General features: G+C 38.3%; 2 long non-coding RNA genes across 2 annotated transcripts in view; both read left to right on the forward strand.

Annotated features, from left to right (window-relative positions):
* Nucleotides 1-25,265, forward strand: part of LOC144457548 (uncharacterized) — a 257,270-nt gene that overhangs the window by 20,593 nt on the left and 211,412 nt on the right. The window lies entirely within an intron of this gene.
* LOC144457547 (uncharacterized) lies at nucleotides 5,241-23,780 on the forward strand. The gene is made up of 2 exons (XR_013486937.1): nucleotides 5,241-6,504; nucleotides 21,178-23,780. It is a non-coding gene; the product is annotated as an uncharacterized LOC144457547 (long non-coding RNA).

Raw genomic sequence — 25,265 nt, forward strand, 5'->3', positions numbered from 1 at the left:
AACTCTGGCCTCAAACAAAAAACCCCTGGCTTTATGCTCTTTCATCATTGGATGTTCATTTTACCAATCTCTCCAGCAGGCACCAATAAAATATCAACCTAATAATTTCTGCTCTCTTCCTTTGGAGATGTCTTCGCCATCCACATACTTATAAACTAACCTTTGATTTCTGTATTCTATCTCCAGCACTCAACTGAAGCTGTTCTCTTGAAGGTCTCCAATTAACATATCCAATCCTTTTTTTAAAAAAAATTCTATCTAGTCTTTCAGAGCTTTTGGCAAGGAGGTTGTGTCCTCCTTGAAGTTTTCTCCTTCCCAGATGACTCGCTACTACATTATACTGTTTCTCTCTCTCTGCTTACAAAACATCTTCCGTTTCTTTAGAGGTGCTGTTTTCTTCCTCCCTATCTCACTCAAATGCAAGCATTCCTTAAAGCTTTGTCATATTTCCTTTCTTCCCCTCCCTCTATGACTTCTTTGGCAATACCATCTACTCTCATGATTTCAACTATCACTTCTGCATGAAGATGATTCCAGTTCTAGAGCTTTAACCCCAAACTCTCTATCAAGCTCTGGTCCTGAATTTCCAAGGATCTACTGGACAGTAGGGTCTGGATGTCACACTGGTATCTCAAATTTGGCAGCTCTAAAACCAAGTGAATTATCCCTTACTCTCCTTCTTGGCTTTATAGTAAGCACTGTCCACAAATGACACTTGTGTTGATATAGGGGCTATTTATCCAGTCACTCAGGCTCAAAATGTCAGTTATTTTTGACTCCTCTTTCTCCATCCCCCCTCCCCACAACATTTTATTAAGTACCAAGTTCTGTCTATTTTTGCACAACAAAGTCTGTCCTATCCAGCTGTTGCAATCTGATATAGGCTATACAAGTACAATCACATTAAACATATAGAAATAATTTTTTTCCACAACATATTTCAAGAACATAAAAGGAAATGAATGGATTTGAAAATGCTGTAGCATTTTTTAAAAATCCAACTATTGCTGATACATTCTTATTGCATATGCCTTCCAAACATCATATATATGTGTGAATATGTATATATGTACACACACACACACACACATATATCCTTTATCCTGAAAATGTTTTTGGTCATTTAAGAGGTTAAAAAATTAGGGCAGCTAGGTGGTACAGTGGATAGATCACTGGCCCTGGAGTCAGGAGGACCTGAGTTCAAATGTGACCTCAGACCAAACACTTGACTCTTACTAGCTGTGTGACCCTGGGTAAGTCACTTAACCCCAATTGCCTTTCAAAAAAAAAGGTTAAGAAATCATATAAATAGTCACAGCACTCCAGAAGAATATTCTCTATTTTAAAAAGAAATATTTAGTTCAGCTTTTCAAATGCTGATTTATCTAGCCGTTTTATAGACAAGGTAAATATAAAGGGAAGAAAGGAAGCAAGCATTTTGAAGTTCCTACTATGTACCAAACACTTTACAAATATTATTTAATTTGATCTTCACAATTGCTCTGAAAGATAGTTGCTATTATTATTTCTGTTTTACAGATAAAGAAACTGAAAAGGATGGAGGTTAAATGACTTGGCCAAGGTCACACAGCTAGTAAGTGTCTGAGGTGGTTAGATTTGAACTCATGTGTCCCTGACTTTAGGTCCAGTGCTTTATCCATTGGGTGACCCAGCTGCTTCTGGAAAGATGGAGGGTAAGTTTAAATAGGCTATGGCATAAAATCTATGACAACTTGCATGTGAGATCTGACTTAAAAACATCATCAAGGACAGCTATGACTAATAGACATGACCTGGTCACATAGCAAGAGTGATGCATGGTAGTGAACAGTAGAAGTGCTACACTGACAGCCAAGAAGTGTTCATATAATGATAATAATAAAATAATTTATGTAGTGCCTACTGTGTGCCAGGTACTATACTGAGAGCTTTACATTATTTTCTCCAACAGCCCTGGGAGGTAAAAGCTGATATTATCTTGATTTTTATAGATGAGGAAACTGAGGCAAACTGAGGTTTAAATGACTTTGCCTAAGGTCACACAGCTACTATCTGAGGCTGGATTTGAACTAAGATCTTTTTAATTCCAGGCCTCATTCTGTATCCATAGTGCCACCTACCTTCTTCTGAAGTCCTCCAATAGTCAATTCTTTGTGGAGAATTTATAGAAAAACTTTAAGAATTATACAGGTTAAGAAAAAGTACCAGTCAGTCAGTAACCATTTATGAAACATCTACCATGTGCCGGCCACAGTGCTAAATGCTGGAGATACAAAAAAAAAAGGCAAAAGATAGTTTTTGTCCTTAAGTATCTCACAATCTAATGAGGGAGAAAACATACAAACAACCGTGTACAAACAAGTGGAAAGGTTTTGATTGGCATTGGGCATAGCACATACCACTGATAATTATCAGACTTTGCTAGATTTAAAGCTGAGAAATCATCTTCTTTTGCTGCCTCATTTTATGGGAGATTAAATGGCTTACCCAACATCATGGAGATAACAAATAGCAAAACCGATTGGCTCCATTAAAGTACATTATTGAAGTGAGTTCAACAGAATAACCAGAAGTTAATGCGAATCAGCAGTTCTTTACTTAGTAATCATAAAACACTTTTTATGCTGTCAAGAACCCAATATGATCTGTACACATATAATTGATAAGGTTTTCTTCCTACTGCTGCCACATGAACTTATTATAGTCAACATAGTAAGATCTGATTTGTGCCAGCAGATTAGAGAAGATTAGAGAATACATGATAATCAAACAGTAGACTCTGAACATTTCTTATTTTTGGCTTGGGAATGCAGTAGGATACAAACAATTACAGATATATGGCAACTGTGTTGGAGACTGTGTTTAGACTGCTTGGGATGTAGACATGAATGACAGCTTGAGAATGGAAGAAAACTTTTAACTTGCCTTATTCTGGCTCCTTCAAGCTCAGACACAGAAGTAAGATAACTTTAGAATTAGATCATTTATTATTATTACTCTTATTAGTATTTCTATTAGCAAAATCCAGCATTTCATTTCATATATATATTTTTTTATTTTACAATTTTGTATCTCTATCTTTCACTAAAGTCCTACCCTGATGTATCACAATGGTTTAGAACAGTTCCTGAAGGCCAGGCCATTGAACTACAAGCTCTGGCAGGTTCTACAAAGCTGAGAATCTCTCAATTACAGTTATCTGGCAAGGACCAGACTAGGTAATTAAATTTAATCAAACAAATATTTATTTTGGCCCTCTCCCTGATTACTGTGTATAAGGGCACTGTGGTGGGTGTGTGTGGGGGGAGGAAATGCACGATTTAAATGAGACAGGATTCTTGTCCTCATGGTGCTGAATATCTAATTGAGGAATAAGTCATACATAGATAACAGGAATGTACAATAAGGGCATTAGAATGAAGTTTGCTAATGCACTTTAGAAAAAGGGATGGCCACTAGTGGTGATTTGTTTTTAGCCACAACAACTCAAGTATATTTTATTTGAAGAGAGAAGGATGGAGGTCTGCCAGGAATAGAGTAACCACACTCATTTTGAAGTAAACATTTTAAACAACAAATCTTAGAACTGAATATTATCTTTTAAACTGATTGTTTTCATTTTTAAAGGCAAGAAGCAAAAGGCTGATTTCCTGTGTCCATTAAATGGAAGTGGTGTAGGGGAAGGGTAGGTACAGTGATAAATGAGCAGTCATTTCATCTGTTTTCTTTCTTGCAGAAATCAGAGCCAGATTACACTTTATCTTGCCCTGACTTTTAGCAAGACAGATAGCCATGCGAAATTTTCAGGTTCAAATAGTCTATGACCAAATGGTGTAAAACCATCACCTTTTGGCAATCTTTGTTTTTGTTTCTGTTTTTTTACTCTTATAGAATAAAATAAATCATGTAGCTACTTTTATGAAATAATAAAAGCAGGTATTCTAATTACTTTCATAGTCTTTGGGTGGCAATTACATCAAATTTAACCAAATATAGTTAGCAAAGTCAGCTTTTGCCAAACATTTTTCTTTTTTTCTCTTTCCTTTCTTTTCTTTTATCCTCTCCTCTCATTCTTTCTCTTTCTCTTTCCTTTTTTTTCTCTCTCTCTTTTTCTAAATAGACTCTTTCAGATACTGAAAATCAAGTGCTTTGAGACTGCATGTCATTAAAGGATGAGTATTCTTTAGTTAGAATGACCAGGAGTTTGGACTCTAACTCTAAAACTGTAGGACTACTTGATGAATACAGGTCTTTGGGTGATCAACTTGTCTGTGGAACTAAAAGTGCTATATAAAAGCAGTAGCAGCAGAGGGAATTGAGGGTGTAATTTAACTGTGAACATTTATGTCTCTTGATGTTCATGAGATTCTTTTCTGGATGTTTAAAGAACAACATTTTCATAGTATTTAAGATACTCTGCAAAATCAATCATGTTTCCACGAAAATTTTTCTTTCCATGTTCGATAAAGATGGGAGTCCAATCTTTACTAAGCATACTGCTCAGACTGCAAATAAGTAGGGGTTGGCCCATTTGCTGATGGAAATAATGGTAGGCTGAGGAAAGGAGAGGGTAAACAAAATTATCTTCAGTTAAGGATTGCTGTGAAGTTTTGTGCATACAGTGTACGCAACACTAAGGAACACAGTCGGTGCTGGGTGGAATTAAATTTCATGTCCAATTCACCTGTCTATATAAACAATCTAAGAGATATATGACCTAGACAGCAACACCAGACCAAAAACTTACACCCAGGAGGAACCTCCTCTCTGATCTCTGGGATGGGTCATCGGTAGGACAACTGAAGGGGTCTTTGACTACTTGAAGGCTTTCTTGGTTAGGGGGAGGAGAAGTCAGAAAACAGAAGGAAATCTACCCTTTCGGGCTCTGGAGGAGGCAGAATTGACCACCACCCACTTTCACCCAGTCGTTCCCTTACTCTGCTCCTAGTTTTGAAGCTACTAGAAAACTACTTGGCAGGGCTGAGCAGGACCCCCAGGAGAATTTAAATTCCTTGAGGGCAGACATTATTTCATTCTCATCCTCATTCTCTCTCTCTCTCTCTCTCTCTCTCTCTCTCTCTCTCTCTCTCTCTCTCTCTCGCCTACCCCCTTTCTCTCCCCCCCACTCCTGCATACATAAATACAAAATAGGCATATTATATGGTACATAATAGGTACTTCATGAATGCTTCCTGAATTGAATCGGATTGCCTTAGGGAGGGTTTCATTGGTGAGTTAACTGTTCCAGGCCGAAGTCCCAGATTTCAACCGCCTTCCCCAAGGCTGGGCTAGTTTCCTCAGGGACCAGGTTCTGGTGTCCAGTCTTGTCCAGTCCGGCTAAGCCAGAGTTGGCCCTGCTCGGGTTGAAAGGGTCTGTCCTCTCTTGTGCACAGTCCGGATCTCCTGGTTAATTTGTCAAGGCCCTCATTGGATAAATAGCTGTCTTTAGGCCTTTGGAGTGTCTAACCCAAATAAATCAGTCACTCCTCCGGAGAGTTTCAACGGGTAGCTCGGTTTTCAATGATCGCCCACCGAGACCTCCGGGGAAGACAGCACCGCGGGCCCCACACCCTCCCAGGAAGCAAGGTGGGCTCCCTGCGGTCCGCAGCAGCGCGGCTGAACTAGATCAAACCTCGAGTCCGGGCGAGGGGATTGGAGGGGCACTCGTGACACAGTATATGTTCGCTCCGATACTTCCTTTCCTCTGCCAGGCAGGACAAGCTGCGGGGCCCCCAGGCGAGAGAGTGCAGCACTGCCGGGGAAATCCTCCTCTTTTCCATTTCCCCACCACCGCCAGGGCAATGACCCTCCCTCTTTTTCACTGACCAGTCTGCAAGGCCTAGCTTGACCCCAAAGCTAGCATAGAAAGCCCCTACTCCGGCCCTTGGTTTGTGCACTTGGAGAGCAAAGGACTGCATCGTTTTGATCAGTATTGCCAGTTTCTCGCACGGTACATCGTACTCGGCACCAAGTTGGAGTTTAACAGGGACTAGAGGAATTAAAATCGCCGCTGCCTCGAGCTCTTTAGAGACACTCAAGGTCTGACTGACGTTCCCCTGGCAAAACCCTTGGCTAATCAACGCTAGTCTTCATCATTTGCTCGGAAGGGCGTCCTTAAAGCTTTGATCCCCATACTCCCAACTCCTCTTCCACCCCCACCCACCCTTTCCCTCGAGGGATCTTACTAGATGCCTGCTCAAAATACCTGCTGGCGCCGAGAGGAAATTCACATGTAACAGATACCTAGCGATGTAAAACCAATATTTTCCTTCCAGTGTCGTTTACCCTCATCTCCTGCATCACCAACTTGCCTCTTACTCAGCCAAAACATCAGGAAGGATCGTGAATCCTGAGTGCGCGGTCGAGGAGTTTGGGGACCGGTTTAATAGGCTCGATGATTGCTATCTCACACGTTTCTTTGGCTTCTCTCTAGCCTGGCTTTGCGCTAATCCTTTGTTCTACGAAGTATACAAAAGTAAAAGACCGCTCTATACTGATGAGCAGGTAGGTTGTGTTAAATGAGGGAAGAACAGTAAGATGTCGAAGTATCTTTTAAAAAGTCAGACACGTATAATGTTCATGCTAAAGGATTACAGTCCTGTATCAAGACCACACTGACCCGTAACAAGACACATTTCTAGTTTCATTTTCTTAAGATGCGAAACAATTGATAAATCTAAGTATTTTTGGAGGGCTACCCAGCTCTCTCTCATTTTAGTTTGGGTTTACTGATAGGAACTAAACAATAAAAATGTGCCTTCTTTGACATCCATTTCCTTAGAGATCCCAACTCCTATTCACTGCATAAATCATACTGTACAGGAGAATTATGTTAAAAAAAATAAGTATTTAGAAGTGTAAGACTGGGAGGATGTTGAAGAGTAGGTGATTTGAGAGAAATTAAAAATGAGAGCGATGACTTTCTTGACATTATAATATGTAAGGATGAATTTTAGGTGACCTTGTGTTAAATTGCTGGTATTTTGCTACATTTTAAGGAATGAGACATCTAATAGGTCAGTCTAAACTCAGCTTTTTTTCCCCTTTAGCATCTGTATGAATACAGTATTCTTAGGTAATTGTTTTTCATCTTTTCAGGCTTTATCCTTTGGGAATTAAGTTTTTCATGGTTAGTCAAAAATCACAGTTATGTTTAAGGTTAAATGTAGAACAAGAAGGGGCATGTTCATATCTCAATATGCATATTTATATCTTTTTTTAGACGTTTAAGGTTTGGAGCATAGACACTTCAAGAGACTGTGCTTGGAAGTGACATGAACCTGCATTTAGTCACCTTTCTCACTCAATGATGCAGCTCCTAACAGAATCTGGGTTGGCTTAAAACTCATAATTATTGAAAAATGTAGTTTTTAGATAAACAGTAAAAGAACTTAATAAATATTTGTTAATTGATTGGGTGAAGAATTGTGTTGTAGCACTTTAAGATAACAATGTGGTCGTTCATATCGAAGGGATTCTTAACTTAGGGTACAGGGACCTCCCCCAGTGGGCTGTGAATAGATTTCAGGGGACTTGAACTTGGATGGGAAAGAGTAATATCTTTATTTTAAGATAATTAATTAAGATAATTGATTCCTTTGTAATAATACATATTTTGTTTTATGCATTTAAAAGCATTATTTGAAAAAAGGTCTATAGATTTCATCAGACAGCCAAAGGGATCCATGACACAAAAAAGGATACAAACCACAGACCTAGTAGTCAAATAAAGTTATCAATCTGTCTGGAGTTAAGTTGTTCAGTTGTATCTGACTCTTCATGACCCCATTTGGGATTTTCTTGGCAAAGATATTGGAGTTGTTTGTCTTTTCCTTCTCCAGCTCATTTTACAGATGAGGAAACTGAGGCAAACGTATTAAGCAATTTGTCCAGGGTCACTAGTAAGTGACTAGTCACTAGTAAGAAGACTCATTTTCATGAATTCATGAATTCAAATCAGACAGCTACTAGCTGTGTGACCCTGGAAAAGTCACTTAACCTGTATTTGTCTTAATGCACTAGAGAAAAAAATGGCAAACCACTCTAATATCTTGGCCAAGAAAATCCCGTGGGCAGCATTGGCATATTAGAGTCCATGGAGTCACCAAGAGTCAGACAAAACTGAACAGCAACAGTAAATGCATGGTGCTTTAATATTTTGCAAGATGCTTTATGTATGCTGTCTCATTTGATCTCCCCCCCATCTTGTGAGGAAAGTGCTATTATCTCCATTTTACAGATAGGCAAACTGAGGCTGAGAGGGTAGTGAGTTGCCAACGGTCATATATCTGGTACATCTCTGAAGAAAAATTTAAACTCAGTTCTTCCTGACTCTAAGCCCAGAGCTCTAGCCAATGTGCCACTAAGCTGCCCTAATACAAAATAAATACAAGATACTCTTACTTAAATACCAGGTCATTCAACAGCCTGAAACCAGGCTAGCACAGAATGGTTGAAATTCAGTCACACATCTACTATGAATTTTATTTTACATCACAGATTAGTTCCCTGGGGAGGGAGGAGGGGGGAAAGGAAAAGGGGCGTATCTGCGTCACTTTCTCCTAATTGTTTTCCCTTAATGAAACAAAGAGTGACATTTAATTCCTGTAATGTGATAAACTGGACTTGTTTTTGTACCCTGAATTGCTTCTCTGTAGAACATTAACTACAGAAGATGTTACCGTATGTACAATACAAGGTGTTCCAAAAAATCTTAGTGAAGTTTTAAGTTATTAAAGCTTTTTATTATAAGCTTTATAACAATAATATATATTATTGTAAATAAAAAATAATGTTTTCTAGCAAAGTGGGGATTTAGGAGAAGGGATTGAGAGGGACACAATAATAAATATACTAGAAATAAGAGCCAAATGCCAATATTTTAATTGCCCTTTGGTGAACTTATTACAGAATGTGAAGGAGGCAGCAGGAGTGAGAGGGAGTTTCTTATGATTACCAAATTAGATTTCTGAACTGTTGGCTGTGCAATTTATCTGACAGTCACATTAAGTGCTCAAGGTAAATTGAATCAATACCCTTCTTTTCTCCCTCCAGAGGATTTTGTCAGGTGACAGAGCCTAGCAATGTTGTTTTAGACATTATTAGCTTATCCTGAAAATAAATCACTTTTGATAGCCCCCAAAGGTGAATAATTAGCTCTAGCTTAGTGCTGACAGGCATGAAACTAAGAGCTTATCTAGGGCAAACCACTGGGAGACTAGAACAGGGAAAAATCTAAGTGTGCAAAGGACCAAGATAAAAGCCACTATGTAACATCAATTATGGTGACTGTATCACCTTTGAATAATTTGAATGGGAATAGCTTAAAAGAGAGAGAGGTTCTGAAGTCTTTTGTCAGTACTGTCAGGAATTTGTCAGCCAAAACAGAGAGAGAGCTTAAAAAAAATACCAAAGTGGTTTTATTTCTAAAAGCACATCAATGGACAGTCTTATTGTTCAAAATGCAATTGTCATGAAAAAGTCAGATCTATAATTCTTGCATTCCCACAAAATGTGTAATATGCAGTTCAAATGCAGTGTTCTCTTCTTTTTAGAATTCATGGTATCCTATCCTGCTTGAGGCAGGGCCAAACCTAAGGGTGATTAGGTATCAGTGTGTTCCCCAACATTCCCCTCCGCCCCCATTTGAGGACAATATTGAGCAACAAGGTCCAAGTTGGGAGAAGAGCAGGCATAAACTGAAATGCCTGGCAGCCTTGGTCCTAGGGTGTCTGCAGAAAGCTACAATTATAGAAAGAATAGTTTCCAGAGTAGAGTTATGGAGCTGGAAAACCTGTACTAGATAAAAAAGGAGAATGTTTGAAGAATTAGGGAACACATTGTCTGGTTCAATTTGTCTCTCCAAAGTGTAATTCTTTTTTGTAGAAACTATTGTGGCTTTCTTCCTTTCTCTCCTCCTTTATGTTACCTTCACATCCTTGTGGGGTCTGGTGGGGTCTGGTAGGGTCCTTAGTCTCCCTCCTGACTCAGCAACAATGATCGGGTTTCAACATTTAGGTCCTGTTCTTCCCCCTCCCCCCGTGTTAGTTGTATCAGCAACTATTTGATTTCCATAGTAATAATAATAATGATAATAATATCTAACATTTCTATAGTGATTTAAGGTTTGCAAAGCCTTGAGCTGTATATATGTCACCTCATTTGATTAACTATTCTTTGAGTAAGTAATAGTTTTCTGATACAATTGGGGTAAATGTTATTTGTTGTTCAGTTGTTTTTTAGTCTTGTCTGATTCTGCGTGATCCCCCCAACGATACTGGAGGGGTTTTTCACTTCTTTCTCTAGCTCATTTTACAGAAGAGGAAACTGAGGCAAACAGGATTAAGTGACTTGCCCAGGGTCACACAACTAAGTAAGTGTCTGAGGCCAGATTTGAACTCATGAAGATGAGTCTTCCTGACTCCAGACCTGGTACTCTATCTACTAGGCCGCTTAACTGTCTGTAAACATTAAATGTGGAGCAAACATTTAAAACGCTGTCAAAAATGGGAGGAGGGTTCTCAAATAGAATTCTTTGAAGAAACTTTACTTTGCCATCATCTAGTTTGGATGAGTTACTTAGTACTTTTTTTTTCCTTGAAGGAAATATTATTATTTGCTCATAATAAAAACAAATAATAGCTAACTACTGTGTGCCAGATACTGTGCTAAGTGCTTTATAATGGTTATTTCATTTGATCCTCCCAACGGTTTTGGGGGGAGGGTAAGTGCTATTATTATTTCCATTTTACAGATAAGGTTGCTGTTTGGTTGTTTTTCAGTCATGTCCAACTCTTCATGACTCCTTTTTGGAGTTTTCTTGGCAAAAATTCTGGAGTGGTTTTCCACTTCCTTCTCCAGCTCATTTTACAGATGACAAACAGGGTTAAGTGACTTGTCCAAGGCAGCAAAGCTAGTTAAGTACTGAGGCTGGATTTGAGCTTAGGTCTTCCTCAGTCCAGGTCCAACACTCTATCCACTGTACTACCTAGCCACCTCATTTTATTTAGGGTATTGCTACCAAATTAAAGTGTCACAGACTGTCTGAGCTGGAAGAGACTTCCAGAACCATATCCCTCTACATCATATATACCTGACAAATGTCCATCCAACCTTTGCTTGGAGGTCTCTATTGAGGGGGAGCCCACTGCCTGCTATGGCAGTGCATTCTACTTTTGGACAGCTTGAATATTTGGGAAACATTTCTTCACATCTGAAGATTACAGCTGTTACTCCTAGTTCAAATCTTTCTTCTGCCTTGACAGGCTTGAAGATGAATGTCATCTTCCCCCATCTTTTCTTCTTCAGGCTGAATATTTCCAGTTTCTCTAATCAGTCCTTATATGACAACGTCCTTACTATCCTGGCTGTGCTCCTCTAGAATCTCCAATTTATCAGGATTTTTCTTAAAATGTGCAGAAAGGAACCAGGTAGGGTCTGACCAGGTCAAAGTACAGCGGGACTTTCCCCTTCCTAATCCTGGATGTCATGCCTCCCAATGCAGCCCAAGATCACATTTGCTTTTTTTTTTTGGGGGGGGGAGAGGGGTGTTGGTGGTGGTGGCTATGCTTCTAGTGTTGGTATTAATAAAGCAGTTTGGACTGTTCTTTGCTCATCTACACGTTGAAGTTCTCAGCATCAACAGATTCAGTGTTCTTCAACACTGGGCCATACTCCCTATAAAGAAAAGCCATCCTATGAGGGAAGCTGGACTGTATGTGCTTCAAAAACACGTTTCAAACATGCATAGAGGGATTCTTCAGTTTTGAAACATTATAGAGATGACATTTATGACTTGAATTTGCACACCATTCAGAACACCCAGAATGATGTATATGTCAAAAAAAGATGTATAATAAATACATACATATACCCATATATGTGAATATGTTTATATATACATATGTGCATATATGTGTATATATATGTAGTATACTATTATGATCTGTCTATTAGGTATATATTAGTTCACTTATTGAAATGCAGAAGCCTCTGGAGAGAAACTCTGTAGCTACTTAATTCCCATGAAAAGGGAAAGCACATATTGAGACTAGGTTTACACAGTGCAAAGTGAATTATAGAGTTGGCAATGCTATAGTGGAGTCAGCCAATTTTGGCAATTTGGGATGAGAAGATCCATTTAGTCAGGGAATAGTGACAACACTTTGCAAGAAGCTCAGTGCACCAAGGTCACAAAGAAAGTTAAAAAATATATAGTTCAAGTATGCCTATGTTGCAAGGAGGAGATTTTTAAGGAGACAGATCCTAGGTACTCAGATTTAGTCATGACAGCAGGGTTAAAACCATAATCTTTGCAAAAGATGAAATAGGCTTAAAAAATAGCTACAGTGGTCCAGGTTCAATTTTATATCTCGTTTGAAAGAAAGCACTGACTCCAAAGTAGTGCAGGTTTTAAATAAGTGCACTGACATTTAGCAGGACAATAGGGCCTTCCAACTTTCTTTTCCTCATGTATCTTTTTGAATAAATGCACCGATGTTCTGAGCCCAGACCTGAACGTATTTTATGTGACTAGCAGGCGTGTACATCTGTAGATTGAAGCAGTTAGTCTGGAACTTCTTGCTTCATTGTGTAAAGTTGGACATTATGAGCATAAGGACTTGAATCTGATGACATAGATTAAGAAGTAAAGAGACTGATTCATACCTTGCCTCTGACTCTGTCTCTTTTTCCTGAATTCTTGTCTTCTCTCTTGGCTTCTCTTGCCATTCAAAAGAGATTTCTTTAATGGCAAAGACAAGTTGGTGTTTGGAAGAATGAGCAGCCAGAACCAAGATTGCCTCAGGATAAGGATAAATGATTTACTTTTGTGTTCTCTTTTTTTCATTTTTGGTACCAACAATTTGTTTTTTTCTCTTTCTCTTTTTAAAACCACGCAAGCTAACTATTCATGTTGTTTATTAGTTTTTTTTTAAATAAAAACAGCTTTTGGTTTAATTTATCCATTCATTATCTATGGGTTTTTTTGTGTGTATGTTTTTTCATTGAGTTTTCTAAATACTTTTTTTTTTATTTTCAGAATTTCCAATTTGGTGTTTAGTTGGAGTTTTTTTTTTAATCTGTTGCCTTTCTAGTTGTTTAGTTGTACTTTTAGTTGTACTTTCCTTTATATGTTGATGAATGTATTTAGAGTTATAGATTTTACCCTGAGGCCTGCTTTAGCTACATCTGTCAAGTTTGACTGTAATTTCTCATTGTTGACATTTTCTTTAATAAAATTTCCATTGTTTCTATGACCTATCAATTCCTTTTGATTAAAGTATTCAGTCTCTAATTTATTTTTGACACTTCCTTTAAAGGTCTTTTTTTGAAGGATATTTACAAATCTCTCCAGCATCAGTTTCTGTTTTAAGACCTTATGTTTGGGTCAGACTGCTTTCTCAAGCACTCTTGGATGAAGGAGATTAGCCCTGCTTGTTCCTAGATGTGGTGGCTAAGACTAAAATTTTTGTTGCATTGTAGCCAATAAGGAGGCACTTAATATTTCTGCTTTTATGCATTTGTTTGTGAGGTTTTTATGTCCTAATATAGGAACATTTTAAAAAGTAGCATACAATATTGAGAAACACATAAATTCCTTTTTTTGTTCCTGTTCAGAAACTACCAGAATCCTATAGTATTTAACAGTACTAAAAGTCTAGTAAAGTCACCAATTCTTTCTTGTCTGTCTTTTGTTAGATTTTCAGAAACTGTCTGGAAGGGGTTCATTGAGTTTCCCTTGCTGTTATAGTTTTAATGTTTATTTTTCCCTTTAGTTCTATTATGTTTTTCTTTAAATATTTAGATACAATATACTGTTCAGTGTATATGTATTTAAGTACTAACATTGATTCATTATCTATGGTGCTTTTAAGCACAATGTGTTTTTTTTCTATTTATTTTTAAAAATAATTTATATATTAACTGTTACCTTGTCTGAGATCATGATTGCTTGAGTTTGTGTGAAGAATAATAGATTCTTGTAAACAAGATATTGTTGAATTCTGCTTCCTAATCCATTCTGCTATCCTCTTTGATTTTGTGAGCAAACTCATCCCATTTACATTCATAGTTATGATTATTGAGTATTTTTTCCATTCTAGCCTTTTTTACTTTTTCCTTATTTACTAACACTGAAGACAAAGGTAGTGATCTATAACTTAACATTAGTAGTCTATAATTGAAGCAATGTTTCCACTTAGTTTCTTTGCTTCCCTTTACCTTATAGTTATAACTCTTTCCTTTCTTTCTTTCTTTCTTTCTTTCTTTCTTTCTTTCTTTCTTTCTTTCTTTCTTTCTTTCTTTCTTTCTTTCTTTCTTTCTTTCTTCTTTCTTTTTCTTTCTTTCTTTCTTTTTCTTTCTCCTTCCTTCCTCCTTCCCTCCCTTCCTTCCTTCCTTCCTTCCTTCCTTCCTTCCTTCCTTCCTTCCTTCCTTCCTTCCTTCTTTTCTTCCTTCCTTCCTTCCTTCCTTCCTTCCTTCCTTCCTTCCTTCCTTCCTTCCTTCCTTCCTTCCTGCCTTCCTTTCTCCTCCTCATCTTCCTCCTCCTCCTCTTTCTTCTTCTTCTTCTTCTTCTTCTTCTTCTTCTTCTTCTTCTTCTTCTTCTTCTTCTTCTTCTTCTTCTTCTTCTTCTTCTTCTTCTTCTTCTTCTTCCTCTCTCTCTCCTTTCATTACCATTATTTATCCCCTATGGTGCTTAAAGACAATTGGGTTCTGAAGGAGCACTCATTTCTTCTTTCATTATTAGAATGTTACTGTTTTAACCCTTCCAAATATTCAAAAGTTTCTTTGGACTCATCTTTAGATTTCAAAGTTTCTTCTCATCCTTGAAACTCTTCTATTTTATTAAAAGTACACTCCCCTTATCTCCATTGTGAGATTATACTCATATTTGAAAAGGAAGTTATTCTTGGTTGTAATCCTTTGACTTTGGGGGTGTTGCATTCTAGGATCTCTTCTCCTTTAGAGTGCTGGCTGCACAGTTTTGTGTGATCTTGGCTGTGGTTTCTTTGTATTGGACTCTTAATTTCTCTCTGTTTCTAGTTTTTAAATTGGATCTATATGCTCTGGATTTTGGCTATGACATTTCTTGAGAGTTTCCATTTTTAGTGGTTCTTTCAGGAAGTCACTAGTGTATTCTTTCTCTTTACACTTTGCCCTTTGGTTCTAATAGGTTTGGACAAATTTCATTGATGATTTCTTGAAATATGATATTCAGGGTATTTTTTTGGGGGGAGTCATAAACATATTTTTGATTTTTCAATATTTTGACTTTATTATTTCTTGTTCTGTTATGGAATAATTGCTTTCTTTTTTAATCCATTCTATTTTATAGGATGTCCATTTCTTGGGTAACATTTAGCACCTTATATTCTAAGCTATGAGTTTTCCTTCTCTTTCTTTCCTCCATAACTTTCTTTTCATTTAACATTACCTTTGTAGTTCTTGCTTCATTTCTTCAAGGTACTCTTCTAGTATTTATGATACTCTGATGCCATTAGTCTAGGTTTGTCTCCTGTGGTTTGTACACAAGCTGCTAGGATATTGTATTGGACATTGGTCCAGCCTTGGACTGCTTGAGGTCTGGGATACCTGGGCGTTGCTCTGGGCTTGTGTCCTCCAGTGACTTGGGCATGGGCTTTCTGGGTACCACTGGCTTTGTTTACTGCTATGGCTTCGGACTATTATACTTCATCGACACTGATCTCCTTGCTGTTTCTGGCACAAGACAGTCTGTTTCCTGACTGAGCATTTTCTTTGGCTGTCCCTCATGCCTAGAATTCCCTTCTTCATCATCTTATTATTCCTTGCACTAGACATACCACCTTCCAACTCTGAGGCATTTTCTTTCGTTGTCTTTGAAGCTAAGAATTCTCTCCCTTTTCACCTTTGCCTCCTGGCTTCCCCAAGTTTAAGTTTGAACTAAAGAACTAAAGAAGGCTTTCCCAGATTTTCTCAATCTTAATGTCTTCCTTCTGAGACTACCCCTGCCCCTTACTTATCCTGTATATGTCTTATTTGTACATAGTTATTTCCATGGTGTTCTTCTCACTAGATCATAAACTTCTTTAGGGCAAGGACTATTTTTTGCCATTCTTTGCATGCCCAATGCTTAGAACAATACTCAGCACATAGTAGGTATTTCATAAATGCTTGTTGACTGCCTTCCAGCAATACTAGATTATTTCAGCTCATAGCCTCTGCAGGTTTCTGGCAGTCTTTGTGCAAGCCTAGGCTGAATGGAGAAGTTTATAGACATTTATCTTTGGTTTTCTGTGTCATTTTTTCTGGTTCACTTTTAGACTTTTGCTATGGGTGTTTGTGGGAGATCTGGGTTCCTTTAGACTCTACTGTGTCTTTTTTTTTTTTTTGGCTAGGCAATGGGATTAAGTGACTTGCCCAAGGTCACACAGCTAGTAAGTGTTCTGTGTCTGAGGCCAGATTTGAACTCAGGTACTCCTGACTCCAGGGCTGGTGCTCTATCCACTGCACCATCTAGCTGTCCCCTCTACCATGTCTTTCATGGCTGTAAGTTCCCATTTGGCTTTGTCATTGTTTTTCAGTAATGATGAAATAAGGCAGTAAGAGATGGACTTTGAAGGAATGCAAAATTAGAAAAGACAGGCGGTTGCAAAAAGCAGCAGACCTTGGTTTTAATCTGAGTTTGATCACTAGTTGTAACCTTGGGCAACTTACTTAACTGTGGTGGACCTCACTTTCCTCATCTGAGAATGTGGGCCCATATGAACTTTAAGGTCATTTCCAGTCCTAAGACTCTAATTCAGATTATCCATTTTTAATTTCCATAATTATTTATATGTGGGAGAATAACTGAACTCCTCACAAGTAGTCCTCATAGCATCACAGATTTAGAGATGGAAAAGATCTTAGAGGTTATCTAATCCAACCCCTTTATTTTACATGTGGAGAAACTGATCCAGAGAGCATAAGTAAGTTGCCTGAGGTCAAAGAGGTAGTAAGGGGAAGAGCTAGAATTAGAACTCATGTCTTCTGACTCCAAAACTAGTATTCTTTTCATTAACTTTCTTATCATAGTTATCCAACTTGTGCTATGTATAAAACTGCAATGACTTGTAAAACAATTGTACAATTTCTACCTACCAGGCTTTCATTTTAACTAGACAGACATAGAATAAACACAAGACATCAACTGTTACTCTTAAAGGGAAACTTATCATAGTCTTTGGAAATGTAGACATATTATTTGAATTTTATGCCATTAAAAATAACAGTTCTGGGCTAAGTGCTTCATGCATCACACTCTTATATTTTCCCCTTCTCAGCTTTCATAGTTATTTATGTGACACCTCTTGCTGGCCCACTAATCATTTTATATCGCAGAATGAGATATGTCATTGGGAAGAGGAGATAGAGCCAATGGGCTTTGAAGCTATTATCCTTCTATTAATCCTTACACCAGTCCTTCACAATAGGCTGTGCAAGTAGCGTCAGAAATGAAATGACTTGCTGTGGTCACATTCTTATCCTCTGTTAAACTCATCTAGGTCACTACAGAGCAAGGGCTGGTTTTACTAAAAAGAAGGCAAGGGCTGCCTTTAGTTCCATGAACTGAAGGATGATTGGCAATAAGAAGTTAATCTGGAGAATCCAAAGGCTCCATATTGATCCTTCAAGGGTCCTTTACTACTTCTGAGGGGTTCATGCTCAGAAGAGGAGAGGAAAAGAAGAATAGCAGCATCCTCAGTTGTATGGCTGTGCTCTTACCTTGGGCTCTTATATTACCAGCTGCTGTCTGTAGATTGTGCTCATCACTTTAGTACGCAGGGGACTTGAGATATTATAGGTGGGATAAAGTAAAAAAATTGTCAATGGCATTTATTGGTTTATATGTATTTATCCTTAAGCTGTGCATAAAAGAGATGGGGAAGCAAAAAGTGAACAACTTGGAAGGATAGGGAGGCTCATACCCTTTGCCATTTACTTTGCCACCATTTCTTGAGGACTGCCAGGCCTTTCCAACTGCCCTGTGGTCTTTTCAAAAAATATCAACCTTTTGAGTGAAAGGACCATCTTGTTTGTTTTTTTCCTATTTGTAGTCCCAGTTCTTTAGCAAAGTACTTGGCATATAGCTCTTAATGAATGCTTTTTGGCCTCTCCTCTAAAGTAAATTAATGGCCCTTGTAAGCTTACATAGATGATGGACCACCCTGAATGCATGGCATCACTACTGATTCTCCTGTTCTGCTCAGAGGAAGTGAATGTGGTTCAGCATAGCAGCAAGGTGTGCTCACCTCTAAGTTGGCATATGCTAGCCCTTAAGCCATAACTCAGGGAAACTATACAAGGGGTAAAAATAGTTGGGAGGCAGTATATGGGCCCAAAGAGAAGAGTGCTAGTAGTCAGTCAGTAAATAAAACACTTACTATGTGTGAGACACTGTGCTAAGCTCTAGGAATGCAAAGAAAGCCTCCCCTTCTCCCCCCTAAAAGAACCAGTCCCTGCTCTTGAGGAACTTACAGTCTAATGAGGAAGTCAATAGGTGAACAACCATGTACAAACTATAGTAAGGATAAGTAGGAAATTAATAAAGGGAAGGCACTAGTTGTGATACACAAGAGAATTTGGGAAGAAAATGATAGCGTTAGTGTAGAAGAGGACAATCCTGAAGGATAGTGGCATAGAAAATAGTGTTTTTAATTGTTGTTGTTTGTGTTTCAATAGGCTGCAGTGCCTGCCTTACTGTTGAGGGGGTTTGACTTTTCCCTTATAAATTCTTTCAGGGTAGTCTGCAGGACCACAAGGCAAGACATGGGGATGGGGAGGTTATCTTGAGAAGGAAGCATGGAAGTGTGCTGATTCTAGGTCAGCACCTGGGACAAAGTTCTGTTTACCCCATGCTCATTTTAATTCTGATCATCTCTGTGAAGGAAAAATCATAGTTTAAATTGCAAAGCAGAGAGGAAGATTCAAAAAAAAAAAAGAAAATAAAATTTAAAAACATGCCCATTTTTCTTGTGGGAGTTTGACTTCAATTACAAGTTGAATTAGAAAACTCTTAAGTATAGTTTGGATACAGGGAGCGATAAAACAAGTACAATAAAGCAGAATAAGCGGTGGGACATTAGACTCTACAACATTTCTGCTGAACAGACAATGAGAGTAACTTTCTCGATGTTGGTTTTTCTTTAAGGGAATACCTAACATTTCTTAACAGTTTTATTTTCCTTCCTTCCTTCCTTCCTTCCTTCCTTCCTTCCTTCCTTCCTTCCTTCCTTCCTCCTTCCTTCCTTCCTTCCTTCCTTCCTTCCTTCTTTCCTTCCTTCCTTCCTCCCTTCCTTCCTTCCTCCCTCCCTCCCTTCCTTCCTTCCTTCCTTTCTTTCTTCCTTCCTTTCTTTCTTTTTTTCCTTCCTTCCTTCATAACAAGTCTGATAGGAAAATGGCATGTCCCATTCATCAAAAGGCCCACCTAAATTAATGCCACTTTAAAACTTTTGATCTGTTAAATTGTATCAACAAATACAGCTGAAAGAATAAACTGGAAGAATTTTCCTCCCACCCTTTTAATTCACAGGAGTAAGAGTCTTGCTGCTCCAGAAGCAGTGTGGAATGTAGCTCATCAGGAGGAAGAACTGCACATGGTTTTGTTTTACAGGAAAATTTAGTTATAATGGCTTTCAGTAAAGCAGATTTTTATCTGTATTCCCTTTGGAGAAGTTACTGCAATATGTGGAACATGTAACAGGAAAGAACAGCGGTCTTGGTTCTTTCCAGGTACAATGCAATAAAATGCTGACAATTTTTCCTTCTAATTCAAGTGGCCCACTGGATTTCTATTGGTCATACACACATATGTATACATATCCCAACTCCATCAGTCAGTAAACAAGAATTTATTAAGCACTTACTATGTGCCAGGAACCATGTCAAGTGCTGGGAACACGAAGAAAGGCCAAAAGAAGTAAATGCTCTCAGGAAGCTTATAGCATTATGGGGAAGATTTACCCTTTTATTTTTCCCTTAAAAATTACATCTTTTATTGGAGTTACTCATATAATTGCCATAACTTTTAATAAAAGTTTATCTATGAAGACCCTGGATGTATCACTAACTTCTTAACCTTCTAAAAATAAATATCAACACTTTATGATTGACTAAATTGTAGTAATAACTGACATACATATACTGTTTTCAAGAGGCAGAATAGTAGTTAGAGAGAGAACTGGTAGAGAGTGTTTTAGGAAGACACAGATTCAAGTCCTACCTAGAAACCCACTGACTGTGGGATTCTGAGTAGGTTACTGAGCTTCTCAGTCCCCCTAGATAACTCTCTAAGATTAAGTTGACCAACAGTTTGTGAATTGTGTGGCTGGGGAAAGTTTTCTTCACAGGGAGCTCTTTACATTGATGAAAGTTCAGGTGAAGAAGAAGAAGAAGAAGAAGAAGAAGAAGAAGAAGAAGAAGAAGAAGAAGAAGAAGAAGAAGAAGAAGAAGAAGAAGAAGAAGAAGAAGAAGAGAAGAAGAAGGAGAAGAAGGAGAAGAGGAAGAAGAAGAAGAAGGAAAAGTGGAAGAAGAAGAAGAACCACTACCACCACCTCAACAGCAACCACAACCACCATCACCACCACAGCAGCAGCAGCGACAATAGCAACAGTAGCAACAACTAACAACAATAATAATATAGCACTTTAAGATTTGCAAAGCACTTTATGCACATTATTGCAATGTAAAGAGCTCCCTGTAAAGAAAACTTTCCCCAGCCACACAATTCACAAACTGTTGGTCAACTTAATCTTAGAGAGTTATCTAGGGGGACTGAGAAGCTCAGTAACCTACTCAGAATCCTGTGAGGTAGGCACAATAGGTATATTCCTCATAATTCTAGTGTGTTCCTTCTGAGACTACCCCCAATTTCTCCTTTCTGTAGCTTCTTTGCAAATATTCGTTTTCATGTTGCCTCTCCTGTTAGACTGGAAGCTCCTTGAGAGCAGGGACTGTTCTTGCTTTTCTTTGTGTCCCCCAAACTTAACATAGTACCTGGCACATAATAAACCTTTAATAAATGCTTGTTGACTGAAAGGCTGTGTATGTTATGCTAACAAAATTGAAGTTCAGAGAGATGAAGCAATTTATCTTAGATTTCATAGCTAAATGCAAGAGGTAGGATTTAAACTCTGTTTTGTTTTGTTTTTCTAACTCCAGGTCGAGTCTGTTATCACTTCCTCATGCTGCTACTATTCTATGTGCTTTACCAAGTTTCACAGGACTGAAGTTTCTTAGAAATCCACTCCATGATGTCCTTGTGATGAAATGTCTGCTAGGCATTTCCCAATAAGAGGATACTGCAACAAACTTTTCTTCACAGATAGTTCATACTTGAACAAGTTTCTTGTAATAACCAGAGTAGCTTTTAGTTTGTTTTTGATTCGTGCCATTGACCAACTGGATATGCTGAAGCAAAAGATGTCATTCTTCTTGATCATAAGAGTATATAGCCAAGAAAATTGTCTGCAGGAGCTCAGGCATAAAAGAAATGAACAAACAAAACAAAAAAAAAATTCCTAATAATTAACTGATACTTCCCAAAGAAAGCCAATCATGGATTAAACAAAATAAACAAAAAAAGCAACAATCCAATAAAAAATGAAGATTATATCAAAAAGTGGTTGTAAATGGTTGCACATGCAACCTTATCCTTTTGTTATTTGTCCATGGATACAAGAAGGGAAGACCATGTGCATTCATTTTTAACAGGGCAGTGCAAACATTCCATTGTAACTGACCATGAATTTTACTGCTGCATACAATCATCTTCATTTATGTAATTTAAGTTATTGTATACTTTGCTCTTTACCTTTGTTTTTGGTCATTTTGCATAACTTCATACATGTCTTTTTATTGTTTTTTGAATACTTTATATCTGTGTAATAATTTGCATTAGTTATACCTCTATGACTTTTATTTATTTTTTAAAGATTTATTTGTTTTTAGTTTTCAACATTTACTTCGATAAGATTTTGAGTTCCAAAATTTTCCCCTTCCCTCCCCTTTTACCTCCCCAAGACAGCATGCAATCTGATGTAGGCTATGCATGTACAACCATATTAAACATATTTCCATATTAGCATGACTTCTCTTACCTCCATTTTCTTCTCCCCACTTCTATGGCCACCAGCCTAGTTCAGCTCAGTCTTGCACTATTACAATAGCTTACTAATTTGTCCACCTGTCTTGAGTCTCTCCTTTCTACAATCTAACTTCTGCATAGCTGCCGAAATCATATTCTTAAAGCTCACAGGTGTGACCATGTCACTCTCCTCCTCAAGAAGCTTTGGTAACTCCCTATTGCCCCTAGGTTAAAATAACAATTGTTTGACAGTGTAATACAGTGGAATGAACACTGGCTTTGGATTCAGAAGATCTTGGTCAAAATCCCATCTCTGATTCTTACTACTTCTGTGGGAAATTTAAGTGGGCCTCAGTTTCCTCAACTGTAAAGCTGGACTAGATAGCCTTTGAGCTCCAGATCTATGGTTTCTAAATTCCTTTACAATTTGACTCTAACCTACCTTCCCAGTCTTATTGAATAAATGAATGAATGAATGAAAAAAAAAGCATTTATTAGATGCTTACCTTGCCAAAACACCATGCTAAGTGCTGTGGATACAAATAAAAAAGTGAGATAGTCTCTGCTCTTAAAAAACTCACATTCTAATGAGGAAGGCAACATATATGGAAGACTTCAACTGCAAGTCAAATGGGAAAATCTCATGGTCCCTCGGGTGCAGTGGCAAAGCAGATGGTAATGCTTCTTTGATGTCATTTCCACTGATGAATTCAATTATCATCTCTTCAAATCTACTTATCCAGCCCTAACCTCATTGATGACTTCAGTCTTTGCCTCTTTCATTGCCTATTAGAAATCTCAAGTGGGATGATGTCCTATAGAAACATTCAGCTCACTGTGTCCAAAACTGAATTTGTTCTTTTTCTCAAACCCTCCTTCCTTCCAGTCCTGGGTACCATCATTCTCCCAGTCACCAAGGCTCACAATCTAAGTTTTTTCCTCAACTCTCTCATCCTATTATCCAATCTTTTGCCAAAGGCTATAGATTTTATCTCTCACAGATGTCCCCTTTTCTTCTCTGATGTCACCACAATGATGTCATCATTCATCATCTTATGTCTAGACTATTGCAACAATCAGTTGGCTGTTCTTCTCTGTGCCTCAAGTGTCTTTCTACTCTGACCCATTTCCCACTCAGTCAAAGTGATCCTAAAGCCCAGGTCTGACTGTGCCAACTCATAAAGTCCAGTATTTTTTAATCACCTCCATGATCAAATATAAAATCCTCTGTTTGGCATTCAAAACTCTTAATCTGCCCCTTTCCCTGCCTGTCTAAACTTCTTACATTTTACACCATTCCCCACTCTCTCCCCATCTCCCCTCCCCGCCATAACACTGTCCTTGCTGTTCTGGGCATTTTCACTGGCTGTCTCCCATGCCTGGAATTCTTTCCCTCCTCCTCTCAGCCTCCTGGGTTCCTTCAAGTCCTTCCTAAAATCCCCCTTTTTACAAGAAGCCTTTCCCAATCTTTCTTAATTCTAATGCCTTTCCTCTGTTGATTATTTCCAATTTATCCTGTATATAACTTGCTCATAACATGTTATTTACATGTTGTTTTCCCCATTAGATTGTGAGCTAGTAGAGATTAAGGACTGAATTTTATCTTTCTTTGTATTCCCCATATTTAGCATAGTGGCTGGCACAGAGTAGGTTCTTAATAAATGTTTATTGACTGACATATCAATTTCTGATGTTTGATCATTTGACGGTGCCAACAAAGGACTTTGGTGCCAAGAACTTTATTTTCTGAGTCTTCAGTGGCTGTAGTACATATAGACACAGTTTTCAGACTGCATCTCCACAGGGTTTGCTTCCCAGGATGATGGCTGAGAGCACTGGGTTGGAAGCATTGGCATTTCTAAAGCTCTTACATTCAAGGTCCTAAGTTGCCTCCATCAAGGTTTGAGGGGAAATGGTGGTTAAGATGGTATTGGTGGTTTGACTTGCCTGGCACATCTTGCCTCCCCTCTCTTCCTCAGGGTGCCTCACTGTTTCAGCAAGGTTGGCTTCCCTGCCCTGTGCGTGGTACATGGTTGGCAATTGGTAAGAATGTCTGGACCCTTCTTCACAGGAGCTGTTCTCCTGGGTGATGGCCTGGTGAAAGCTGGGCTGGAATCAGGAATGAGAGTTTGAGGGATGCTGTGACTCCCAGGGGTCCTGACCTTATTTGCTGATGATGGTTGGTCAGAGAGGAAAGTGGGCCCCTTCACAAAGATTTCTCCCCTCCATGATGGTTTTGGGGGCTGTTGGGCTGCAATGAGAGCTGGTGGATTGAGGGGTCCTGCTATTCCCAAGGCTCTTGGACTCACCATATTCCAGACAAACTTGCCTTTTTGCTGTCCCCACATCCAGCTTCCATACTTTCTACAGGCTATCTCTTATACCTAGAGTACATAAAAGTCCCACCTTTGTATTTTATGACTCCTATCTTACTTCAAAGTTCAGTTCAAGTGCCATGTTCTATAAAAGGCTGATCCTTTTAAACATAATTGCTAGTGCCCTGCCATTTGAAATCACTTTATATCGATTTATATTTTCCATTTACTGAGCTAAATTCATATGGTTTCATACATGTAGGATGTCAATTCTTTGAGGGCAGGGATGATTTTGCTCCAGTACCGAACATGGAGGCTGAAACAGCTCAATAAAAGCTGATTGAATTAATTAATTAGAAATAACATAATTTATTATAGGCATGTAGCATGTGTAGCTATTGCCTTGTTGTCAGACACAATCTGTTTCTACCTTTTTGCTATTTCAAATAGAGCCCGAACTACCTATCTTTATACCTGGGATAAGTAACATGAAATCAGCTTGGGAAGGAACTTCTCTGAGGTGTGGCCACTGGGGAGGACACTTATTCTGAGTTACTGAAGCAAAGCTCCAGTCCCCTAGCCCAAATTACAACTCTGCAAACAATGCTGCTATGAGTGTTTCTGTGCAGATAAATCCTTTTTCTCCTCCTGTGATTTAATTCCTTGGGGTATAAATCTAAAAGCAGGATTGATGGGTCAAAATATAGAAAAATTCAGAAATTTTTATTGTGCAATTCCATATTGTTTTCTAAAATGATCAAATTAATTCACCACCAATAGTGAATTAGCAGGCCTGTTCCTTCAAGTCCCAGCCAATATTGAATTTTCTTATCTTTAGTATCTCTGCC

This window comes from Phascolarctos cinereus, unplaced genomic scaffold (genome assembly GCF_003287225.1).
Source record: "Phascolarctos cinereus isolate Bilbo 61053 unplaced genomic scaffold, phaCin_HiC Scaffold_5;HRSCAF=322, whole genome shotgun sequence".
In the NCBI taxonomy this organism is placed as follows: Eukaryota; Metazoa; Chordata; class Mammalia; order Diprotodontia; family Phascolarctidae; genus Phascolarctos; species Phascolarctos cinereus.